The sequence below is a fragment of the Marmota monax genome, unplaced genomic scaffold (genome assembly GCF_021218885.2).
Source record: "Marmota monax isolate L192 unplaced genomic scaffold, Marmota_monax_Labrador192_F-V1.1 WCK01_AAM20220418_F8-fsc00017, whole genome shotgun sequence".
Lineage (NCBI taxonomy): Eukaryota > Metazoa > Chordata > Mammalia > Rodentia > Sciuridae > Marmota > Marmota monax.
This window is the reverse complement of record NW_026695241.1, coordinates 21,536,397-21,561,857: the sequence shown is the minus strand read 5'-3', so window position 1 is coordinate 21,561,857 and position 25,461 is coordinate 21,536,397. Positions and strand designations below refer to the sequence as shown.

The window sequence follows — 25,461 nt, the reverse complement described above, 5'->3', positions numbered from 1 at the left end:
GTCAGTGTTTAAGTGCCCCTGAGTTTAATCTTGGTACCAAAGGCGGGGGGAAAAAAAGTAAGTCCCTGAAAGTCATTTAAGCTCTTAAAATAGATTGGCTCAAATAATCTCAATGAGATTTGACTTTGATTATTCAATTCCTTAAGCCAATATTTTTTTTTCCTTAAACTGGGTTTTTGTTATCTGTAACTCTAAGAGTGCTAATTAAAACTGTGGAGAGAAGAATGAGTGGAAGAAATGAAGGCAAAAGTCCTTCAATAGCATCCATGATAATATTTGACAATGAAATTCATAATACTAGAAAGTGAAATAGCCAATTTTGGGGATTACATTTTGGAGTAGCCTATAATCTGAAAGACACTACTACAGTTGAGGGCCTCTTGGAAGCTAATTTTCTAGCTAAAATTTACGACCAAAAGAAAACCTTTTTATGAGTTCACAAGATAGCTTCAATGGATATTTCAGGAAATTAGACAGTTGTGCCTTGGTTAACAGCTAACCTGATTTAACTTTATTAGTGATAGTTTCCTATGAGCAAAGATCTGTGGGTCTAGCCACAGTGTCATATTTATTGGGCCTACAATATCAATAATTAAATTTTGTGACTTTTTTTTCTATTTACCTATTAAATTGGTTACATAAATAGTGGCAGGTCTAAGTTCAAAAGTGCAAAAACCAGACTTAGAAGCCATCTATACTGAAGTAACAACTCAAGCCAGAAAACTTATTAAGTCTGCCAAAAGGAAGAGGTTCAACAAAGGTGCTTAACCTGGTACACAGATGAGCTTCAGGGGATCTATGCAGTCCTAAAATAATAGACAAAGTTGAATAAACATTCCTTTTTTTTTTTTTTTTTTTGAGAATAGGGATCATTGCTTATATCAGATTCTAAAGAGCAGATAAGACTAACAACTGCTGATGTAAGGAAAGGAAATATTAAAGGAGAAATACACTGTGAAATGCACTTATATTAAGAAGTTAAAAGGAATCTATAAATTACTAAGTGCTATGTGAATTGTGCTATGTATGGATCATATTGCATTTCATCCTGATAGTAATCTTGTGAGGGACTGGAGTTGTGGCTCAGTGGTAGAGCACTTGCCTAGCATGTGTGAGGCCCTGGGTTTGATTCTTAGCACCACGTATAAATAAATTAATAAAATAAAAGATCCATCAACATCTAAAAAAATATTTTAAAAAAATAATAATCTTGTGAGATGAGCATCAGCAGCCAATTTTGCAGATAAGAAAACTGAGAAAAGAAATTAAGGGGCTGGGGTTGTGGCTCAGTGGTAGAGCGCTTGCCTCACATGTGCAAGACCCTGGGTTCGATCCTCAGCACCACATAGAAATAAATGAGTGAAGTATGGTGTCCAACTAATAATAAATATTTAAAAGAAATTAAGGCTAGATATCCAAGCTACCACACTATAGTGAACTATAAGTCAAGTCATTTTAGGGCGGAGTGTACTCAGGAATAGAGTACTTGCCTAGCATGCACTCTGCTCTAGGTTTAATCCTCAGCCATGCCACCCCCCCACACACACACACACACAGTCATAAAAGGGGCTATCATTTCAGTTGCAATGTTGATCATGTCTTTCAGAGCGTATCTCTTTTCAGATCAAGAACAAACTTAGAAGATATTAATAAGAATAAAAATATGCAAAGCCAGGTGTAGTAGCACACATCTGTAATCCCAGCTACTCAGGAGTCTGAGGCAGGAACATTGCAAGTTGGGGAGGCCAGCTGGGACAACTCAGAAAGATCCTGCTTCAAAATTTAAAAAAAGGGCTGCAGATGGAGCTCAGTGGTAGAGCATATGCCTAGCATTCACAAGTCCTTAGGTTCAATCCCTGGTACCATGCAAAAGAAAAGAAAGTAAAAATATGCAATGTCTGATTAAATCAAATTATTTCTGAGGCTGACTAAATCTGAAAGCTTGGCAATTTGGCAGACTCCCATTAATAACATCATAAAATTAACAGTTTAAGCCCCAAAAACTGGGGGGGAGGGGGCAGCCAAAAGATAAAGTTTGGGAAATGGGCCAGTTTTAGCCTTTACAGTTGCTCTTCAACAAAAGCATAAAATCAAAAAACATTAGGTGTCAATAATCAATAAAATATGGGAATCCTGCCTAAATTATCCTTCTTTTTCACTAATACATTCTGGCTCCTAATCTAACACATATTTTTAAATAAAATACTTCCAGCTTATTGTCTATGTGAGCCAAAAAGAGTCACAAGTTCTTGCTGGGATCTTTTCCCCACTTCTAACAGCTTGGCACTCTCAGTAACAACTTTCATAGCAAGTATACATGATACTTTTTAAAGAATTTAATCTGAAGAAATAAAATCAAGAATTAATAAGTGGGATGGACTCGAACTAAAAAGCAAAAGAAACAATCAATGAGGTGAAAAGAGAGCCTACACTTGGGGAGCAAATTTTTGCCACATGTATGTCAGAGCACTAATCTCCAGAATATATAAAGAACTCAAAAAACTTAACACCAAAAAAAACAAACAACCCAATCAATAAATGGGCTAAGGAGCTGAACAGATACTTCTTAGAAGAAATACATTTGATCAACAAATGAAAAAATGTTCAACATCTCTAGGAATTAGAGAAATGCAAATCAAAACTACTCTAAGATTTCATCTCACACCAGTCAGAATGGCAGTTATCAAGAATACAAACAACAGTAAGTGTTGACGAGGATGTTGGGGGAAAAGGCACATTCATACATTGCTGGTGGGACTGCAAATTGGTGCAACCACTCTGGAAAGCAGTATCAAGATTCCTTAAGAAATCTTGGAATGGAACCACCATTTGACCCAGCTACCCCACTCCTTGGTCTATACCCAAAGGACTTAAAATCAGCATACTACAGTAATGCAGCCACTCCAATGTTTATAGAAGCTCAATTCACAATAGCTAAACCATGGAAGCAACCTAGATGCCCTTCAATAAATGAATGGATAATGAAATTGTGGTACATTGCAATGCATTCTGCTGTCATATATAAATAAATAAAACTACATAAAAATAAATAAATAAAAAGTACTTTAAATAAAAAAAAAGAAATTGTGGTATAAGTACACAATGGAACATTACTCAGCATTAAAAGAGAATAAAATCATGGCATTTGCAGGTAAATGGCTGGAGTTGGAGAATATCATGCTAAGCGAAGTAAGCCAACACCAAAAAACCAATGCGAATGTTCTCTCTGATAAGTGGATGCTGATCCGTAATGGGGAACTCTGATGGGACAAAGGGGAGGGAAGGTATGGGGGCAGGAAAGATGATGGAATGAGATGGACATCATTACCCTAGGTACATATATGACTGTATATATAGTGCGATGCTACATAGTGCACAACCAGAGAAATGCAGTTGTGCTGTAATTGCGTACAATGAATCAAAATGCATTCTGCTGTCATATATACCTAATTAAAATAAACTAATTAATGAAAAAAATTAATCTGACACTTTTTAAATGAATTTTAAGGTATAGTTGACAAATATAAATTACATAATTTAGAGGATACCGGGAAGATGGCGGTGAGGGGAGTGCATTGCTCCCGCGTGCTGCGTCACTGTGCGGGAGAATGACAAGTTAGAACGGCTAAAGGCTATCTTGTTAGGAATTTCCAGCAAAAGTAGGGTGCTCTGAAACCTGGAGGAAGGATTTCCATCGCACGAGGATCGGCTACGGGGGCTCAAACGCGAGAGATTTGTCCGCACGGAGGGTCACGCTGCTTGTTCGGCAAATCGCCCCGCGGCTGGAGTCTGTGGCGCGCGCTGGGAAACGAGGAGATAGCGACGCAGGGATACAGCGCTGCAGTTTCTGCAGGCTTCTGCCAGCTGTGCAAGCACCATACTCAGTGCTGAATTCTGGGTTTGAGACGGGGGAAGGAAGCGGTCCAATTCGGTTCTCCACACCAGTCAGACCACAGAGGAGGCCAGCGGCCACCATCTTGGAGAGCTGACGTCACCATCCCTGCTTTCGACTGATCGCAGCTCATTCAGCCATAGAACAGGTAATTTCAGGCTGCCATTCGCCTGCGGCTCACAGACAAATTACTCAGGCTCAGTGCTAAATAATCCACGGAAACTGCTTCTTGGAGCCTGCTCTTATCAGAGCATGCACCGAGCATGGAGCGGCTGAGTTCCGGCTCCCGGAACTGCTCTGGCCCAGGGCTAAGGAGCCCGCGGAAACTGCTTCTCGGTCCGGGTCCTGCTGAGTACTGTGGAGGTAAATACCAACCGAGCCTTCGTGGGCAGTGGCAACGGGACTGAGACGGGGCTTGTGAGGGCCGGTCAGGACTCACCCGTTGCTTTGGTCACCCGGCAAAGGGAACGAAATGCTGCCATTCGCATGGGATACCAACATGGCAGAGATCTGATGTCATCAGAAAGTGGCGGAGGAGAGAACTTCATCAATACCAGCGGCAACAGAAACAGTTGGTCTCCTGGTAGGGAGGGTGAGTCACAGACACCCGAGTCTCTCTCGCTTTGTCATCGAGCCAGAGGGGCGGAGCGGGGCCGCCGCCCGCGCCTGGAGCAGGCCCAGCGGCTCGCCGGCGTGGTGGTCGTGTGACCCCAATTGGAGTGGGGGCGGAGCGGAGCTGCCACCCGCGCCCGCAAAGTGGGCAGACCTGCGACCGACCGGCAGAACAGTCCCAGTGGTCCGCGGGCGTGGTAGGCGGGGCAGGGCAGAGCCGCCTCCCGCGCCTGCAAGGTAGGCAGACCTGCGACAGACCAGCGGATCAGGCCCAGTGGCCTGCCAGCGTGGTACACATGTCACCCCAACTGGAGTAGGGGCAGAGCAGAGCCTTCGCCCGCGCCCGGATCAGGCCCAGCGGCCCACCGGTGTGGTGGTCATGTGACCCCAATTGGAGTGGGGGCGGAGCGGAGCTGCCACCCGCGCCCGCAAAGTGGGCAGACCTGCGACCGACCGGCAGAACAGACCCAGGGGTCCGCGGGCGTGGTAGGAGGGGCAGGACAGAGCCGCCGCCCGCACCTGCAAGGTAGGCAGACCTGCGACAGACCGGCGGATCAGGCCCAGCGGCCCGCCAGCGTGGTACACACGTCACCCCAATTGGAGTAGGGGCAGAGCAGAGCCGCCACCCGTGCCCGCAAGGTAGGCAGACCTGCGACCGACCGGAAGAACAGGCCCAGCGGTCTGCAGGCGTGGTAGGAGGGGCAGGGCAGAGCCGCCGCCCGCGCCTGCAAGGTAGGCAGACCTGCGACAGACCGGCGGATCAGGCCCAGTGGCCTGCCGGCGTGGTACACACGTCACCCCAATTGGAGTAGGGGCAGAGCAGAGCTGCCACCCGCGCCCGAAAGGTGGGCAGACCTGTGACCGACCAGCGGAACAGGCCCAGTGGCCTGCCGGCGCGACAGACACGTCACCCCATTTGGAGTAGGGGCAGAGCAGAGCCGCCGCCCGTGCCCGCAAGGTAGGCAGACCTGCGACCGACCGGTGGAACAGGCCCAGTGGCTTGCCGGCGTGGTACACACGTCACCCCAATTGGAGTAGGGGCAGAGCAGAGCCGCCACCCGCGCCCGAAAGGTGGGCAGACCTGCGACCGACCAGCAGAACAGGCCCAGTGGCCTGCCGGCGCGACAGACATGTCACCCCATTTGGAGTAGGGGCAGAGCAGAGCCGCCGCCCGTGCCCGCAAGGTAGGCAGACCTGCGACCGACCGGTGGAACAGGCCCAGCGGCCGGCCGGGATGGTAGGCACGTCACCCCAGTTGGAGTAGGAGCAGAGCAGAGCCTTTGCCCACGCCCAGAACAGGCCCAGCGGTCTGGTCCGCGGGTGTGGTAGACAAGTCACACCAATTGGAGGAGGGGCAGAGCAGAGCCGCTGCCCGTGCCTGCAAGGTTGGCAGACCTGCAACCGACCCGCGGATCAGGCCCAGTGGCCTGCCGGCATGGTACACACGTCACCCCAATTGGAGTAAGGTCAGAGCAGAGCCGCCGCCCGCGCCTGCAAGGTAGGCAGACCTGCGACCAACTGGAAGAACAGGCCCAGGGGTCCGCGGGCATGGTAGACACGTCACACCAATTGGAGGAGGGGCAGAGCAGAGCCGCCGCCCGCTCCTGCAAGGTAGGCACACCGCTGCCCGACCCTGCAAGGGAGACTTTTCAACTATACAAGAGCAATATAAATATATAGGGGGAAAAATTTTTCAAAAACACAACAGTTTCACCAAGCAGAAAGAAATGCAAGCAGTATGAAAAGACAAGGAAAGAAAGGACCACAAGCAATGCAGGTCAACTCAACTTTAGAAGAGGTAACAGCTGCAGCAGATGGAATGTCAGATAAAGAATTCAGGATATACATGCTTCAGATGATCTGGAGTCTCAAGGAAGACATTAGACAGCAAAATCAGACAATGAAAGATCACTTCGACAATGAATTACACAAACAAATCCAGGAAGCAAAAGATCAACTATACAAGGAGATAGAGGTTATAAAAAACAAACAAACAGAAATCCTAGAAATGCAGGAAGCAATAAACCAACTTAAAAACTCAATTGAGAATACTACCAGCAGAGTAGAACACTTAGAAGATAGAACATCAGACAATGAAGACAAAGTATTTCAACTTGAAAAGAACATAGACAGCTCAGCAAGACTGTTAAGAAACCATGAGCAGAACATCCAAGAAATATGGGATAACATTAAGAGACCAAACTTAAGAGTCATTGGGATACAGGAAGGTATAGAGGTCCAAACCAAAGGAATGAACAATCTATTCAATGAAATAATACGAGAAAACTTCCCAGACTTGAAGAATGAGACAGAATCCCAAATCCTAGAAGCCTGCAGGACGCCGAATGTGCAAAATCATAAGAGATCCACACCTACACACATTATAATGAAGATGCCCAACATAGAGAATAAGGAGAGAATTTTAAAAGCTACAAGAGAAAGGAAGCAGATTACATTTAGGGGTAAGCCAATCAGGATAACAGCTGATCTTTCAACACAGACTCTGAAAGCTAGAAGATCCTGGAATAACATATTTCAAACACTGAAAGAAAATGGGTTCCAACCAAGAATTGTGTATCCAGTGAAATTAAGTTTCAGGATGGAAGATGAAATTAAAACCTTCCACGATAAACAAAAGTTAAAAGAATTTGCAGCTAGAAAACCATCTCTTCAAAACATCCTCGGCAAAACATTACAGGAAGAGGAAATGGAAAATAACAATGAAAACCAACCGTGGGAGGTAGGACAGTAAAGGGGGGAAAATAATCAAAGAGGAAAACAAACCATGTTTAGTAACAGAAATAAACAAATATGGCTGGAAGAACAACCCATATCTCAATAATAACCCTAAATGTTAATGGCTTAAACTCACCAATTAAGAGACACAGGCTAGTAGAATGGATCACAAAACAAGACCCAACAATATGCTGCCTACAGGAGACGCATTTGATAGGAAAAGACATACATAGGCTGAAGGTGAAAGGTTGGTAAAAATCATATCACTCATATGGACTTCGGAAACAAGCAGGAGTGTCCATACTCATATCAAATAAAATAGATTTCAAGCCAAAGTTAATCAAAAGGGATAAAGAGGGACACTACATACTGCTCAAGGGAACCATACACCAACAAGACATAACAATCATAAATATATATGCCCCAAACAATGGTGCAGCTATGTTCATCAAACAAACTCTTCTCAAGTTCAAGAGTCTAATAGACCACCATACAATAATCATGGGAGACTTCAACACACCTCTCTCGCCACTGGACAGATCTTCCAAACAAAAGTTGAATAAGGAAACTATAGAACTCAATAACACAATTAATAACCTAGACTTAATTGACATATATAGAATATACCACCCAACATCAAGCAGTTACACTTTTTTCTCAGCAGCACATGGATCTTCTCAAAAATAGAGCATATATTATGTCACAGGGCAACTCTTGGACAATATAAAGGAGTAGAGATAATACCATGCATCTTATCTGATCATAATGGAATGAAACTGAAAATCAATGATAAAAGAAGGAAGGAAAAATCATGCATCACTTGGAGAATGAACAATAGGTTACTGAATGATCAATGGGTTATAGAAGACATCAAGGAGGAAATTAAAAAATTCTTAGAGATAAATGAAAACACAGACACAACATATCGGAATCTATGGGACACATTGAAAGCAGTTCTAAGAGGAAAATTCATTGCTTGGAGTTCATTCCTTAAAAAAAGAAAAAACCAACAAATAAATGATCTCATACTTCATCTCAAAATCCTAGAAAAAGAAGAGCAAAACAACAGCAAAAGAAGTAGAAGGCAAGAAATAATTAAAATCAGAGCTGAAATTAATGAAATCGAAACAAAAGAAACAATTGAAAAAATTGACAAAACTAAAAGTTGGTTCTTTGAAAAAATAAATAAAATCGACAGACCCTTAGCCATGCTAACGAAGAGAAGAAGAGAGAGAACTCAAATTACTAGCATACGGGATGAAAAAGGCAATATCACAACAGACACTTAAGAAATACAGAAGATAATCAGAAATTATTTTGAATCCTTATACTCCAATAAATTAGAAGATAGTGAAGGCATCAATAAATTTCTTAAGTCATATGATCTGCCCAGATTGAGTCAGGAGGATATAGACAACCTAAACAGACCAATATCAATTGAGGAAATAGAAGAAAAGCCCAGGACCGGATGGGTATACAGCAGAGTTTTACAAAACCTTTAAAGAGGAACTAATACAAATACTTTTCAAGCTACTTCAGGAAATAGAAAAAGAGGGAGAACTTCCAAATTCATTCTACGAGGCCAACATCACCCTGATACCTAAACCAGACAAAGACACTTCAAAGAAAGAAAACTACAGACCAATATCTCTAATGAACCTAGATGCAAAAATCCTCAATAAAATTCTGGCGAATCGGATACAAAAACATATCAAAAAAATTGTGCACCATGATCAAGTAGGATTCATCCCTGGGATGCAAGGCTGGTTCAATATACGGAAATCAGTAAATGTTATTCACCACATCAATAGACTTAAAAATGATAGTAGAGGATAGGAAAGGCAGCAGAATACAACAGACACTAGTATGGCAATATGTAAATCAATGGATGTGTAACTGATGTGATGCTGCAATCTGTATATGGGGTAAAAATGGGAGCTCATAACCCACTTGAATCAAATTGTGAAATATGATATATCAAGAACTATGTAATGTTTTGAACAGCCAACAATAAAAAATTTAAAAAAAAAAAAATAGACTTAAAAATAAGAACCATATGATCATCTCGATAGATGCGGAAAAAGCATTCGACAAAGTACAGCATCACTTTATGTTCAAAACTCTAGAAAAACTAGGGATAACAGGAACATACCTCAATATTGTAAAAGCAATCTATGCTAAGCCTCAGGCTAGCATCATTCTGAATGGAGAAAAATTGAAGGCATTCCCTCTAAAATCTGGAACAAGACAGGGATGCCCTCTCTCACCACTTCTGTTCAACATAGTTCTCGAAACACTGGCCAGAGCAATTAAACAGACGAAAGAAATTAAAGGCATAAAAATAGGAAAAGAAGAACTTAAATTATCACTATTTGCAGAAGACATGATTCTATACCTAGCAGACCCAAAAGGGTCTACAAAGAAACTATTAGAGCTAATAAATGAATTCAGCAAAGTGGCAGGATATAAAATCAACATGCATAAATCAAAGGCATTCCTGTATATCAGCGACAAATCCTCTGAAATGGAAATGAGGACAACCACTCCATTCACAATATCTTCAAAAAAAATAAAATACTTGGGAATCAACCTAACAAAAGAGGTGAAAGACTTATACAATGAAAACTACAGAACCCTAAAGAGAGAAATAGAAGAAGATCTTAGAAGATGGAAAAATATACCCTGTTCATGGATAGGCAAAACTAACATCATCAAAATGGCGATATAACCAAAAGTTCTCTATAGGTTTAATGCAATGCCAATCAAAATCCCAACGGCATTTCTTGTAGAAATAGAGAAAGCAATCATGAAATTCATATGGAAAAATAAAAGACCCAGAATAGCAAAAACAATGCTAAGCAGGAAGTGTGAATCAGGCGGTATAGCGATACCAGACTTCAAACTATACTACAGAGCAATAGTAACAAAAAAAACAGCATGGTACTGGTACCAAAACAGGCGGGTGGACCAATGGTACAGAATGGAGGACACAGAAACCAATCCACAAAACTACAACTATCTTATACTTGATAAAGGGGCTAAAAGCATGCAATGGAGGAAGGATAGCATCTTCAACAAATGGTGCTGGGAAAACTGGAAATCAATATGCAACAAAATGAAACTGAATCCCTTTCTCTCGCCATGCACAAAAGTTAATTCAAAATGGATCAAGGAGCTTGATATCAAATCAGAGACACGCCGTCTGATAGAAGAAAAAGTTGGCTACGATCTACATACTGTGGGGTCGGGCTCCAAATTCCTCAATAGGACAGCCATAGCACAAAAGTTAATAACTAGAATCAACAAATGGGACTTACTCAAACTAAAAAGGTTTTTCTCAGCAAAAGAAACAATAAGAGAGGTAAACAGGGAGCCTACATCCTGGGAACAAATCTTTACTCCTCACACTTCAGATAGAGCCCTAATATCCAGAGTATACAAAGAACTCAAAAAATTAGACAATAAGAGAACAAATAACCCAATCAACAAATGGGCCAAGGACCTGAACAGACACTTCTCAGAGGAGGATATACAATCAATCAACAAGTACATGAAAAAATGCTCACCATCTCTAGCAGTCAGAGAAATGCAAATCAAAACCACCCTAAGATACCATCTCACTCCAGTAAGATTGGCAGCCATTATGAAGTCAAACAACAACAAGTGCTGGCGAGGATGTGGGGAAAAGGGTACACTTGTACATTGCTGGTGGGACTGCAAATTGGTGCAGCCAATTTGGAAAGCAGTATGGAGATTTCTTGGAAAGCTGGGAATGGAACCACCATTTGACCCAGCTATTCCCCTTCTCGGTCTATTCCCTAAAGACCTAAAAAGAGCATGCTACAGGGACACTGCTACATCGATGTTCATAGCAGCACAATTCACAATAGCAAGACTGTGGAACCAACCTAGATGCCCTTCAATAGATGAATGGATAAAAAAAATGTGGCATTTATACACAATGGAGTATTACTCTGCATTAAAAAATGACAAAATCATAGAATTTGCAGGGAAATGGATGGCATTAGAGCAGATTATGCTAAGTGAAGCTAGCCAATCCCTAAAAAACAAATGCCAAATGTCTTCTTTGATATAAGGAGAGTAACTAAGAACAGAGTAGGGACGAAGAGCATGAGAAGAAGATTAACATTAAACAGGGATGAGAGGTGGGAGGGAAAGGGAGAGAGAAGGGAAATTGCATGGAAATGGAAGGAGACCCTCAGGGTTATACAAAATTACATACAAGAGGAAGTGAGGGGAAAGGGAAAAATAATACAAGGGGGAGAAATGAATGACAGTAGAGGGGGTAGAGAGAGAAGAGGGGAGGGGAGGGGAGGGGAGGGGGGATAGTAGAGGATAGGAAAGGCAGCAGAATACAACAGACACTAGTATGGCAATATGTAAATCAATGGATGTGTAACTGATGTGATTCTGCAATCTGTATATGGGGTAAAAATGGGAGTTCATAACCCACTTGAATCAAAGTGTGAAATATGATATATCAAGAACTATGTAATGTTTTGAACAACCAATAATAAAAATTTTTAAAAAATAAATAAATAAATTACATAATTTATGGTATATATTGTGATGTTTTGATAAATGTATACATTGTGAAATGGTTAAATCGAGCTAATTAACATTCATCATCTCACATATTTATCATTTTTTGTTATGAGAATGCTTAAGATATATTCTTCACAATTTTAAACATACATTAACTCCAGTTACAATGCTACATAAGAGACCTCCAAAATTCATTCGTACCATTTAACTGAAAATTTGTGCCTTCTGACATCTCCCCAATTCTCCACTCCTACCCCAAACCCTGGTAACTACCATTCTCCTGTTTCTACAAAATTTGACTTCTCTACAGTCCATATATAAGTGAGATCTTGAAGTATTTGTCTTTCTGTGCCTGGCTTATTTCATTTAGCCTAACACCTTCCACTTAGCCTACCTAACATCTATGATGTTGCAAATGTCAGAATTTCCTTCTTTTTAAAAGCTGACTGGTATTACCAAGGTGTACATATTCTACATTTTTTAAAAAAGAATTTAAACTTTATTTTGTATTTGTTTTTTAAGTGGTGCTGAGGATCGAACCCAGTGCCTCACCGGTGCTAGGCAAGCACTCTACCACTGAGCCACAACCCCAGTACTATTCTACATTTTTTATCCATTCATTTATCAATAGACACTTAGGTTGATTCCACATCTTGGCTATTATGAAGAAATCTTGCAATGAATCTTAAGATTTTTTAAAATGGTGTTTTAATGATACATGCCAGAGATAAGCAATGAATTATAATTTAATCATTCATACAGGGATTAAAAGTAGGTACTCACAAATATAGTCACACATGATGCTGAATGTGTTCTAAGGACAAAGTATGGTTTCTCGTGTTTCAACAACTCAGTTGCCTGTAGTTTTTGTTTCATCATCTCAGTTATCTGTAGTTTGCTTGTTTTCTGTTTGGTGCTGTGGACTAAACCCAGGAGCCTTATGCATACAAGTGTTATACCACTAAGCTACATCCCTAACAGTAATTTTTTTAATGTATGGACCTTTATTTTATTCATTTATTTCTATGCAGTGTTGAGAATCGAACCCAGTGCCTCACACATGCTAGGCAAACGCTCTACCACTGAGCCACAGCCTCAGCCCCCTGTATTTTTTTTTTAATGTAAAAAACAGGTATAGCACCACATTCCTGTAATTCCAGGTACTAGAGAGGGTGAGGCAGCAAGATTGCAAGTTAGAGGACAGCCTCAGCAATTTAGTGAGATCCTAACTCAAAATAAAATGAAATAAAAAGGGCTGAGGATGTAGTTCAGTGGTGAAGCACCTCTGGATTCAATCCCTAGTACGGTTAAGGGAAAAAAAAAAAAAAAAAAAAAATATATATATATATATATATATATATATATATATATATATATATATATATTTGAAGAAAATGCAGGTGAACGGAGTTCTAGGATGGCTAGACAGATATCATGGGTTAACAAATAACTTTAACAGCTGTTTTCCTCTATACATAGAAAACCTATATCCATTCAGGGAAAGAAAACTAGTAATAGCCTTTTTAGAAGTTTTGCAATATGCATCTGAAAACTTTAAAAATTAACACATACCTAGTGTTTATCATACAGAAGACATAAAACGAATACCTAGAATTTATCATATAGAAATCATCAGATCAATCAGATAATTTATTGATACTGCTGGTCCAAGAACCAAACAGAACCAATGTTGTATACAGACAGTGGACTTCTGTGATGTCATTAAATATGAAATAGGTCTATATTCCTATTCAGTGGCATACTGATAAAGTGGCTCAGGAAGGAGTTTGGTAGGGAGGAGAAAGCCCTGATTTGTAGCATTTGTTAAATTTCATGATATAACTACTCTCATATGGCAGATACCAAGCTACCAACAATGTGGGTTTCCCTAGTTGTTGGCTTTGGTGAGCCAGTCCTAACTGGCTCAAGCCACAACCTAGAAAAACATCTAAAGGTGTATAATGAAATGGTAATAGCATTTATCTTTGGAGGAATGTAGTAATTTTATTTTTGCTTTGGTTTTCCATTTTTAATTGTTTTATGAGCATTCTTAATTTTATAATAAAAAGCTACTAATATTTTGAGAAACAAAATGAAGTTATTAATTTAGAGTTTCATATAGCTGAAATTGACCAGCCTATCAGAGTGGATCTAAGGGCTGGGGTTATGGCTCAGGGTTAGAGCGCTTGCCTAGCATGTGTAAGGTACTGTGTTCGATAACCAGCACCACATATAAAGAAAGAACAAAATAAAGGTTCATCAACATCTAAAAAAATATGTTTTTTAAAAAAGTGGATCTAAGTACATTCTTTCACTTTACTATGCTAACCTGGCCTTGCCAAAGTGGAACATAAAAAATAAATACATAAAAGGAAGGAAGGAAGGAAGGCAGGAAGGAAGGAAGGAGAATAAAAGCTCAACTGGGAAGTCTTTGAACTGCCGTCTTGGAACATCAAGGGCTAATACCTTTTTATAAAATGGGGTGTTAATAGCTGCCCTAGAATCCAAGCAGAAAACAGCCTAATCTTAGCCTAATCTGCAACTTTATAAAAACCAGTTTCACAAAGGGAGCATGAGCCTACTACTCCCTTTAGCTCTGGCACATCAAAAATGTAAACTTGATTAATAGTTTACCAACATAAATATTCCATGACTAATATTAAATAACTTAAAGCCATAAAATGGAATGATACATATATATTACATGGTGATATAGAAAAACACAGGGAAATGGTCATAAATTATTATGAAGGGAAAAATGTAAATTGTGCGTATGATCCCATTGATTAACAAATACATGTTTGTGTATATGTACATGTATGACTTGGGTACATGTTAACTTTTATAAGTTAACATTATGTACAAAGTCATATGTGTACATGTACTTTTATAAATTAACATGTAGGGGAAATACAAATCTAAAAAGCAAATGAAGAGATGCTCAATTCTCATTCTCAATATCAGAAATTTAAATGAAAAAAACTATTACACCCATCAAATTGGCAAAGCTAAACAGATGGATAAGACCAAATGTTGATGAGTATTTAGGGAATTGGGAACCCTAACACACTATTTGTGGGAGCATAACCCGGGCAACCATTCTGGAATACAATCTGATAATATTTAGTAAAATTAAGTATGTATATGAGCCACAAGTCAGCAATTCCTTTCCTTGGTATGTACTACAGAGAAGTCTTTGCATAATAAGGGTTACGTATAACAACATTCATAGTAATACTAGTTGTGTTAGCAGTTTTCAAAGGATACTTAGGGCAATAATTTGGATATGGAATGTCACCCAAAGGCCCATGTGTTAAAGGCTTAGTCCCCAGGTTGGCTCTATTAGAAAGTGGTGGTGGAGACACTGGGATTGTGGCTCAGAGGTAGAGCACTCACCTACCATGCGTGAGGCACTGGATTTGATCCTAAGCACCACATAAAAATGAAATAAGGATATTGTGTCTACCTACCTAAAAAAAGAAAAAGAAACGAAAGTGGTGGTGGAACCTTTAAGAGGTGAAGCCAAAAGGGAGGAAGTTACCTCATCAGAGGCATGCCTTGAAGGGGATTTGGAACCCCAGTCCCCTCCTGTCTCTGTCTCTCTTCTCAGGCATTATTAGGTGAACAGAACTCCTCTACCACATGCTCCTGTCAAGAGCATGTCTTCCAAGGGCCAAAGTAACAGGGCCAAGCAACAATGGATGGAAACTGAACTAAAATAAACCTTTCCTCCTTTGAAGTCGATTCTCTTGGTATTTTGATCTAGTAATGAAAAGCTGATGAATATAGAGAAATGCATAAAATGTATAAATGCATTTATAATGAAATATTATTCAAGTCAGTTGTTGTAAACTAGATTTGTAAATAAATGTTTAAATCTTAAACAGTACTGAGCAAAAAGGAAAAAGTTATATTCACAGGAAAATACCATTATACAGATTTAAAACAAAATATGAAGATATTTTTAAAATATGTATATACCTATATTAAACATTAAATATATTAAAATTTTTAAATGTACTAAATTGGGGATACATAAGAAAAAATAATAAAAACAAGAAGATGGTACAAAAACCTGCACATGGCTCTTTACAGCAATTTTATTCCTAATTGCTAAAACTTGGAAGCAGCCAAGATGTCCTTTAGTAGATCAACAGATAAACAAACTGTGGTACACCCAGACAACAGATTATTTAATTCAGTGCTAAAAAGAAATGAACTCTTAAGCCATGGAAAGGTATAAAAGAACTTTAAATGCATATTACCAAGTGGAAAAAGTCAATCCAAAAAAGCTACATACTGTATGATTCCAACTGTATGACATTCTGGAAAAAGCAAAACTATGGAGACAGTAAAAGGATCAGTAGTTGCCAGAGGTTAGGGGAGAGAAAGGGAAGAATAGGTGAAGCACAGACAATTTTTAGGGCAGTGGAACTAGTCAGTAAGATAGGTGGATGTGGGGTATAATACATTCATGAAAATCCACAGAATGTATAACGCCAAGAGTGAAGCCTAATGTACACTATAGACTTTGGGTAATAATGAGGTATCAATACTCTGAACTATTTATATGGTTTTCTGATATACAGCTTGGAGAGCCTTTGAAATCTCTGGAATGATGTGTATCTTTGTATGCAAATGAGATAGCTTCAAGATGGGGGCTGGTCACTAGAAAGAGCAAGGCATGATTAGAGAGTTGGGACTTTCAGCCCTATCCCTCAACATCAGAGAAGGGAGTGGGGCCAAAGGGCAACCTGACAGCAATGGCCAATGATTTAGTCAGTCATACCTACATAATGAAATCTCCACCAAAAAAAAAAAAAAACAGGGTTCAGAGTTTCTGGAGGTTCCTGGAGAGGCAAGTCTGAAGACGGCATGGGAGATCTAGGTCCCTTTTCCACACACTTTGCCCTGTATACCTCTTCCATCAGCCGGTTCATCTGTATCCTTTGTAATACTCTTTATAATAAATCTGTACAGGTAAGTAAAGTGTTTCCCAAAGTCCTGTGAGCTGCTTTAGCAAATTAATTAAATCTAAGGAAGGGGTCTTGGGAATGTGAATTTATACCCAGTCAGAAACACAGGTCACAACCTGGGGTTTGCTACTGAGATCTTAAGTGAAGGTACAATCTTGCAGGATTAATGCTCAAACTATGATCTGACACCATCTCCAGATGTTAAACTATATGACACAAAGTTGGTGTTCACAGCAGAACTAATGGATTGCTGATGGAGAGAAATCTTCACATTTTGGACTACAGGTGCTGTTGTATTTTGTGCAAGAGTAGGGAAACACTTTGGTTTCTTTTTTTCACCATGTTTCATATAATACCATTCTGGTGGGGGATACTGATGGTAGGTAACACCGCCTGTGAAGACAGGGGATATATAGGAGCTCTCTGTACTTTGTACTTCATTTCACTGATAACCTAAAACTGGTAGTGCAGGTAGTCAGCTAAAGATGAGCAGGAATGAGAGAAGGGGGAAACAAGAGGCGGGGCAGCTGTAAAAGGGCCCATGACCAGCAACTGACCTAGAGGACTCAATACCCATCATGTTATCCGATAAGGAAGGACATAAATTCCCCCCCCTTTATGGGTGGGGCTATGTAAGAAATCTGTCTTAGGAAGGTGGGCCAGCTACTTAGCCACTGAGTAGCACCACCAATCTCCCCCCACATTTCAGCAAAGGGGCCCATCACACTTCTTCGGAGATTTATGAGTATACATCATGCTCCCAAGGTTGTGCATGTGCCCACAAGCTGCTCCAAAGGTCAGTTGACTGATGTATTACCTTCCACTAGTTGTGCCAGGCAAAAAAGGGCGAAGTGACTTAAATACACAGGGACATGCCTTCAGTTTTCTCAGAGTGCAGGCTTATGACTTACCTCTGAGATGGCAACAGCTGAACAAGTGCCAGGCCTGAAATGGCTTCTCTAAGGTTTTCCACCTGCATCTTAACAAAAGCCCAAAGCCTAATCACTATGGAGCATTTCGGTCTGCCCCTCTCCCCCGCCACCCCTCTCTGGGTTATATCTCACTTTCTCTTGCCTTTCCCTCACCTTCCAATATCCCTGCTCAGATTACTATCCTGCCTTGCTGTACTTCTGTTTCCTAGTAAGGATGATTGCTCTAATCTTAAACAATGCACCCAAGGACCAAAGCTCACTCCACAGTTAAAAACTTTCAACCTCCAGTAAGAAATGTGTTCTAATAAAAATAATAAGTATTCTTAAAAAATTAAGTCTTCAAAAACAAATGGTGGAGTTTTGTTGCCACTGGTGGGCATAATCCGTGGCTTGTTTCTGGCGGGCCCTTTTAGCTCTATTTGTCGCCTGTGCCCAGAACCTCAGGGCCAAGCAGCATGGCATCCACCTTAGAAAACCATATCAACCAAACTCTTGCTGCTATTACTTCTGATGGGAGAATGATTGTGGGAACACTGAAAGGTTTTGACCAGACCATTAATTTGATTTTGGATGAAAGCCATGAATAGCTTTTCACAGGGAGTAGAACAAGTGGTACTAGGGCTATATATTGTAAGAAGTGACAATGTTGCAGTCATTGGAGAAACTGATGAAGAGACAGATTCTGTGCTTGACTTGGGGAATACTGGAGCAAAACATCTAAATGCTGTAGCACACTGAGTAAAAACTACATGCATTGGATATCTAAGTCTTGTACAGAAACCAATCATTTTGAGGAAAATGTTTGGAATTTTTAGGAACGTGTAAAATTGTGAATTTTGACTTCATATTGATTCACTATAATATGTAAATTAAAATATTTCTACATTTTTATTGAAAAAATATTTTGCCTAAATTTAAAAAAAAAGATGATGGGGGAAGGGGAAGGGTATGTATTTAGTATACACAAGGCCCTAGACTCAATTCTCAGAACCAAAAAAAAATATTTTTTTAATAAAATAAAAAATAGGCTGGGTTTGTAGCTCAGTTGTGGAACATTTCGCTAGCATGTGCAAGGACCTAGGATCAATCCCCAGCAAGGCCCTAGGATCAATCCCCAGCACAACCCATAGTGATTAATAATATATGAGCCAATAAGGATTAACAGGTTATAGACAGGAAAAAAGTGCAAATCTGGAAGTATGAAAAGGACTTGAGGATACCCATTATGTATAATGAAAACCACTAATAAAATATCTAAGATTAAGAATTAAAAACCATAGTGAAAGGCTGGGCCTGGTGGTGCTTGACTGTAATCCCAGCAATTTAGGAGGCTACAAAGTTCGAGGTTAGCCTCAGCAACTTAGTAAAATGCCATCTCAACATAAAAAATAAAAAGGGCTGAGGATGTAGCTCAGTAGTAAATCACCCCTAGATTGTTTATATTAGTAAACTATCTCAGAGATGAACCAATTTGCCTAAGACCACACATCAAGTGTGTAGTGGAACTAGGAATAAATCAAATCTGTCCACTATAAAGCTTATGCTCTTCCATTCTATGACAATGTACACCCACCTAACAATTACAATATCTTCCAGTGGAACACTTCTAATGCAGTGGGTACCACATTAGGTACTTTATATAAATTATCAAAATTTCACATTTCAAAATTACCCTAAAAGTCAGGTATTATTAATTTCATTTCACAGTGAGGAGACAGAAGCTTCTAAGTTCAATAAATTGCCCAAGGTTCCAAAATGCAAGCCAAGTGCCATGTCACACTACAAAAAGCTTACCTTTGCAACTAAAGAAATATTTTTACTGTTTTCAGTTCTTTAGTTTTCCACAATATTCAGGTAAAATGTAATTATATAACTATAAAACACCTATGTGCTGAACATCATAAACAAAATGAACACAATTTAGAAATTAAACGAATACATCTTATTAATTGTGACAGATCCCATTAATTAGCTATACAAAAAGTCATTTCTAAATCTTTACTCCCTCCTTGCTTCTCACTATAGAGGTCAAAAGATTAAAAACTGCTAGAGGTAACCATACGATTCAGTTTTGGTCCAAGACATTGAAGTGTTTGCTGGAAGCATTAATAAGAAAACTCTCTGGGGTAAAAATGGGAGTTCATAACCCACTTGAATCAAAGTGTGAAATATGATATGTCAAGAACTATGTAATGTTTTGAACAACCAACAATAAAAAATTTTAAAAAAAGAAAAAAAAATAAGAAAACTCTCGCTTGGCATGGTCCTTTTGCTTTCCTCCTTGAATGTAGGTAAAAGACTGGACACAGCTTCTTAGGACCATGAAGACCAATCAAATCACAAAAATACAGCCCTTAAAAATGTTAAGGCAACTGCCTACTTCCAAACTTATGTAAGAAAAACAAACCTCTGTTTAAGCCTTGTAGTTGGGTTTTCAGTTGCTTCAAATTAGATATAATCACTATAAATCACCGTATCAGAAACTTCACTATGATTTAACTATAAGTAATTTGTAGATTAATACTTTAAAACAGTCACATGCTAGTCCTAAATTACTCTGACAATGTTACAATCTCCTGATAAGAATTATTCTAATGTGTATTTGCTCAGGGACCTGTAATACTGAGCTGAGGGAAGAATGAGAGACAATAGAATATGGAATCAAGGAACTCCCTGGGCTCTCAATCACATACATGGCAGAGTCCAGACTCTCAAAATAATTACCAAGAGCATATCAGGAGGGCTACCTTTTAAAAACAACAAAAACCTTTCAAAGAGTAGCTTACTTCATGCCTTGCATGGGTTCGATACCCAGCACCACAAAAAAAAAAAAAGTATCTTACTTATAAGAAACACCCTGGAACATTAAGACTCCTGTCAAAAATAAATAAATAAATAAAGGTATTATTAATTTTCTTAGGTATTATCCTTGATATTAAGGTTATTTAGAAACAGTTTGCATTTATTCAATAAATCTTAATTAAGTATAATATTTTTCTCAGAAGATGCATGTGTAAATATTTAGAGGTAAATTAAAATAATTGGGCTGGGGATATAGTTCAGTTGGTAGAGTATTTGTCTCCCATGTACAAGGACCTGGATTCAATCCCCAGCACTACAAACAAAAACAAAAAACAAAAAAAACACCTGTTCCTGCTGGACAGAAATAAACTGAAATAACTGCAACTTACTTTCAAGTAATTCATAAAAGAGCACACAGATCAGAATACACATAAAGCAATCATGAAACAATGTGAAAAATTACTGAATTATCAGTGGGAAACATACAGATGGTAAACATACATTCTAGTATATTTAAAATGTTTCATAATAAAAAGTTGGTATTAATGGGAATTTCCTGGTTTGGGGACTGTATCACAGCTATACAAACTATAACCCTTGGGGTTTCAGGTAAAGTGCACAGGGGACTTCACTGGCCTCTTTTTTACAATTTCCTATGACTTTAAAATCATCAAAATAAAAAATTGAAACAAAAATGTTGAGAAGACTTTCAGTTTGATAAGATGAAGTAAATACACATCTCCGTTTTATCTTCCACTGTAAAACAGGGACAGAATGTAAGAGCACCTGTTTGAATACTCTGAAAAGTAAATACCATAGATGGATCCAGGAAGCGCTCCAGAATTCCAAGTGTCATCATACAAGGGGTGAGTTTACCATTTTTTTCTCTCAAGTGACCTCCAGCCTAAACTCAAATCCAAACCCAGTAGTGATAAGCACTATAGTGCAGGCAGAAAAACAGGAGAAACCTCCTAAATGTTTAGAGAACCTGTTGAACATCCCCCGTGAATTTTTTTCATTCTCCTGTCTTTCCATACTCTCATATCCCAGTCCCCAGGTCATCTATGGTATTTATGACAAAAACAGCAACAGCACTAGGGGATAGAAAGCCTTCTGGAGCAAAAATTCTGAGGGAGGGGAAACTTCTTCTCCATTCAGAAGAGCACTACCTCCAAGTGAGAAGGCCAAAACCCATTAATTTTTTGGTTGTTGTGTTGTTTTGTTTTTGTTCCTCCTTCCTTCCCTATCTCTTTCTCTCCATAGGAAAGTGACCCCATAAAGTTGTTTTTGAACTACTGGGCTCAACCTGTATAGGTATGGGTCTGATATGGATAGATGTCAACCCAAACTCTAGACTGACCACTGGGGAGAACACATACACGACAGATCTGAACGTAACTGTCAGAGCTCTGAAAACTAAATTGACGTGAAACCTCAAGCCACAGAAGTTTAAAACAAAAATATCAACATTCTCCACAGAATACAAAGAAAACCGAATCTCATTACATAATATTCAAAATATCTAGGGTACAAATCAAAATTACTCAGCACAAGATGAATCACAAAATCTTAACTCATGGTGGGAAAGACTACTTCAATGAAGAATTAGAAATAGATAATGGAATTATCCGAGTGGTACTTTAAAACAACTGTTGCAAAAATAGGCAAATGTTCAACACCAAACATTTCTGAAATAAATATTAATACAGAAATCATTAACCAAGAAATAGAAGACAAAGAGAACAAAATAGAAATTTTAAAACTAAAAAAGATAATAACCAAAATAAAAGTTGTAGGAAAAAATGTCAGCACCCTTCAAATTAAAATATATTTTCTCTCCTTTTTTTCCAAGATTCGCCTCAAACTCTTGTTTGTGCTCAAGTGATTCTTCTGCATAGCTGGGACTGAGATAAAATAGAAGAAATAAAAGACAGGTAGAAAGGGGACAAAAAGAAGGAAAAAGAGATAATAGCTTTAATCTGAAAGCCTTTTACTAAAGTTTCTCATACTTTTCTCAAGTCAGTTTTCTTTCATCACTCCCAAATTTCTGAGAAATCTACAAATCTTAAAAATTACTATAAATTCACTCACTTCTGAAAACATCCCTGTGCAATATACTAAAACAAACATTTTCAGAATATTTAGCAAAAGGGAGATACAATATTTTAAGAAATGTGCAAAATGAGAGACATTCCAAATGTTATCTATTGATCAGATAATGGAGACAATATCAACATAAAGATCCTTGGAACAGTTGAAGCACCATAAACTGTCATGATCATCTGACTGACATCCCCACACATCTTCCCATGCTCACCTCCACTACATTAAAAAAAAAAGTCTAGGACCCCCAAAGCACATCTTAATTTCAAAACAGATCACATTTTTTCTCTTCAAGTGCATATTTCTAGCTTTCCTGACTAAATCTCTGAGGCTAGGTTTGTGGCTCAGTATAGTAGAACACTCGCTTGTGAGGCACTGGGTTCAATTCTCAGCACCACATAAAAATAAAATAAAGGTACTGTGTCCATCTACAACTAAAAAAAATATTTTAAAAAAGAATAAGTGGAAAGGAGAAAAAAGGAAGGGTAAGGAAATATAATTTTAATCTGAAGTTCTTCATTCCTTTCCAGGTCTTTCACTCCCAAGCCACTCTTTATCCCAGACCTGTCACTCCAAATTTTCTTGGAAATTTGTAAATCTAATTTACCATAAATTCACCCATGAATATTACCTTGTGCACTGTTAATCAGACCACAATAAATAGATTAAACAAAGAGTGATGTTATTTTAAGAAATCTGTAAGTTAGAGGACTTTTCAACACTATGTATCAGATATTGGAGACCACTATAAACCATCGTGTCATTACCAGAATTCTGTTATCCTCACATACCTTCCCACGCCCACCACTCAACAAGTTTCTTTTAAAAGAAGAACCTGAGAACTCCAAAAGCATCGCTTGCTTGCTCGCTCGCTCTTTTGATGGCCCTCAAATGTGTTCCTTGATTTCCCAAATATATATCTGGCTTTATACATCCTTAAATTCATTTCTGCAACACTTATCATTAACCCATTTGACCTGAGTTGACAAGTAGGACTGAAAGTAGTGTGAGGCAAGTGAGATGACTAGGGCCTAAAATTTAAGAAGACACTCTCAGAGGCATGCAAGCACCTCAATCACAAGGCTACTTGCCCATTCATGTATTCAACAAATATGGGCTGAATTAGGTTCTTTCCTATTCAAGATGTAGTTTAGTCAGGAAGGCAAATATGCTTAGAAATAAACACAATTTAGTTTGAGAGCTATTATAATAAAGTGCATACCATAGAAGTACTGCACAAGATAAAGTGTTAATATATTTTTAGCTTCTGCAGGGTTATTTTGATAATTCCCTTTCTGATGATATTTAATTTTGTGTTCTTGCTTTTTTCTTGATTACACTTGTTGATTTTTATCAAATTACAGCTGCATTATTTCTTCTCTATTTCATATATTTTTGCTCCTACTTTTTTTCCTTCTTACATAATTTGAAAATAATTTGTTATTCTAGCTTCTGTTTGATACAAGTACTTTAAAGTTACAAATGTCCAACAGAATACTGTTTCATCCCAGAGATCCTGATATTCTAGCTTTTATTATTACTTAGTTCAAAGCACTTTTTATTTGCTTTCCTTATGCTTTCTTCTTTGACCTTTGAAAGATTTATAAGTACAACATTTAATTTTGAAATAGTTGACGTGGGGATGGGGTTCTATATAGCTTTCTGTTGGTTTCTAATGTAATAAATCATGTAGGAAACAGTCTGCATGATTTCAAATTTTAAAAAAGTAATGGAAATGCTTTTATATTGATTGTATTGGTTACATACATGTCAAAACTAATCAAATTACAGAAGGGGCACAGGGGTAGGAATGATAGTAGAATGAATTGGACATTATTAACCTATGGGCATATATGCTTACATGACCTGTGTAACTCTACATCATGTACAACCAGAAGAATGAGAAGTTACACTCCATTTATGTATGATGTGTCAAAATGCATTCTACAGTCATGTGTAACTAATTTTAAAAAAAAAAGTATTCAAAAGAAAGGAAAAAAATGTACCAGTCACAAAAAGACAAATACTGCACAATCCAAATTATATGACAAATCTAGAGTAATCAAATTAATAGAAAGTAGAATGGTGGTTGCTGGGAGATGGAAGGGGAAGGGAATAGGATTGTCATTTAATGAATAGAGAGTTGATGTTTTGTAAAATGAAAGGAGTTTGGGAGATGAATTACATAATAATTTGAATGTGCATAAACATTTGAACAATACATTTAAAAGCAGTTAACATGGTGAATCTCCTGCTATGCTAATGTCATCCTTACTCTGCATTTTAACTACTTTCATTAAGCATTCATAAAAAGTACTATATCACTTAATAATTGATGTTAAGTCAGGTATAGTGGCATACACTTATAATCTCAGATACACAGGAGGCTGAGATGGGATGATGGCAAATGCAAAGCCAGCCTGGGCAATTTAGCAAGACCCAATATCAAAATAAAAAGTAAAAAGGGGGTGCTGGGCCTGGGGCTCAGAGGTAGTGCACTTGCCTGGAATGTGTGAAGCACTGGGTTCAATTCTCAGCACCGCATATAAATAAATAAAATAAAGGTCTATCAACAATTTAAAAAATTTTTAAAAATAAATAAAAAGGGTTGTGATATTGCTCAAAGGTAGAATATCCATGGGTTCAATTCTCAGTACTAATGAAATTAACTAAGGAGTGATAGGGGATAATAAGAAGTCATTCAACTCTGTATTGTCAAGAAACCTACATAAGCCAAACTGAATAATATTTTAAAAAATTAGAATCATTATTGTTTTTGCAAGTAGGGATCTCTCCAGCATAGTAGCATGTATGTACCTATAATTCCAGCAACTTGGGAGGC

General features: G+C 38.7%; 1 protein-coding gene and 1 pseudogene across 12 annotated transcripts in view; one reads left to right on the top strand and one right to left on the bottom strand.

Annotated features, from left to right (window-relative positions):
* Nucleotides 1–25,461, bottom strand: part of Numb (NUMB endocytic adaptor protein) — a 172,363-nt gene that overhangs the window by 107,485 nt on the left and 39,417 nt on the right. The gene's annotated exons all lie outside the window — the stretch shown is intronic.
* On the top strand, nucleotides 18,170–18,452 carry LOC124090329 (U6 snRNA-associated Sm-like protein LSm8; annotated as a pseudogene).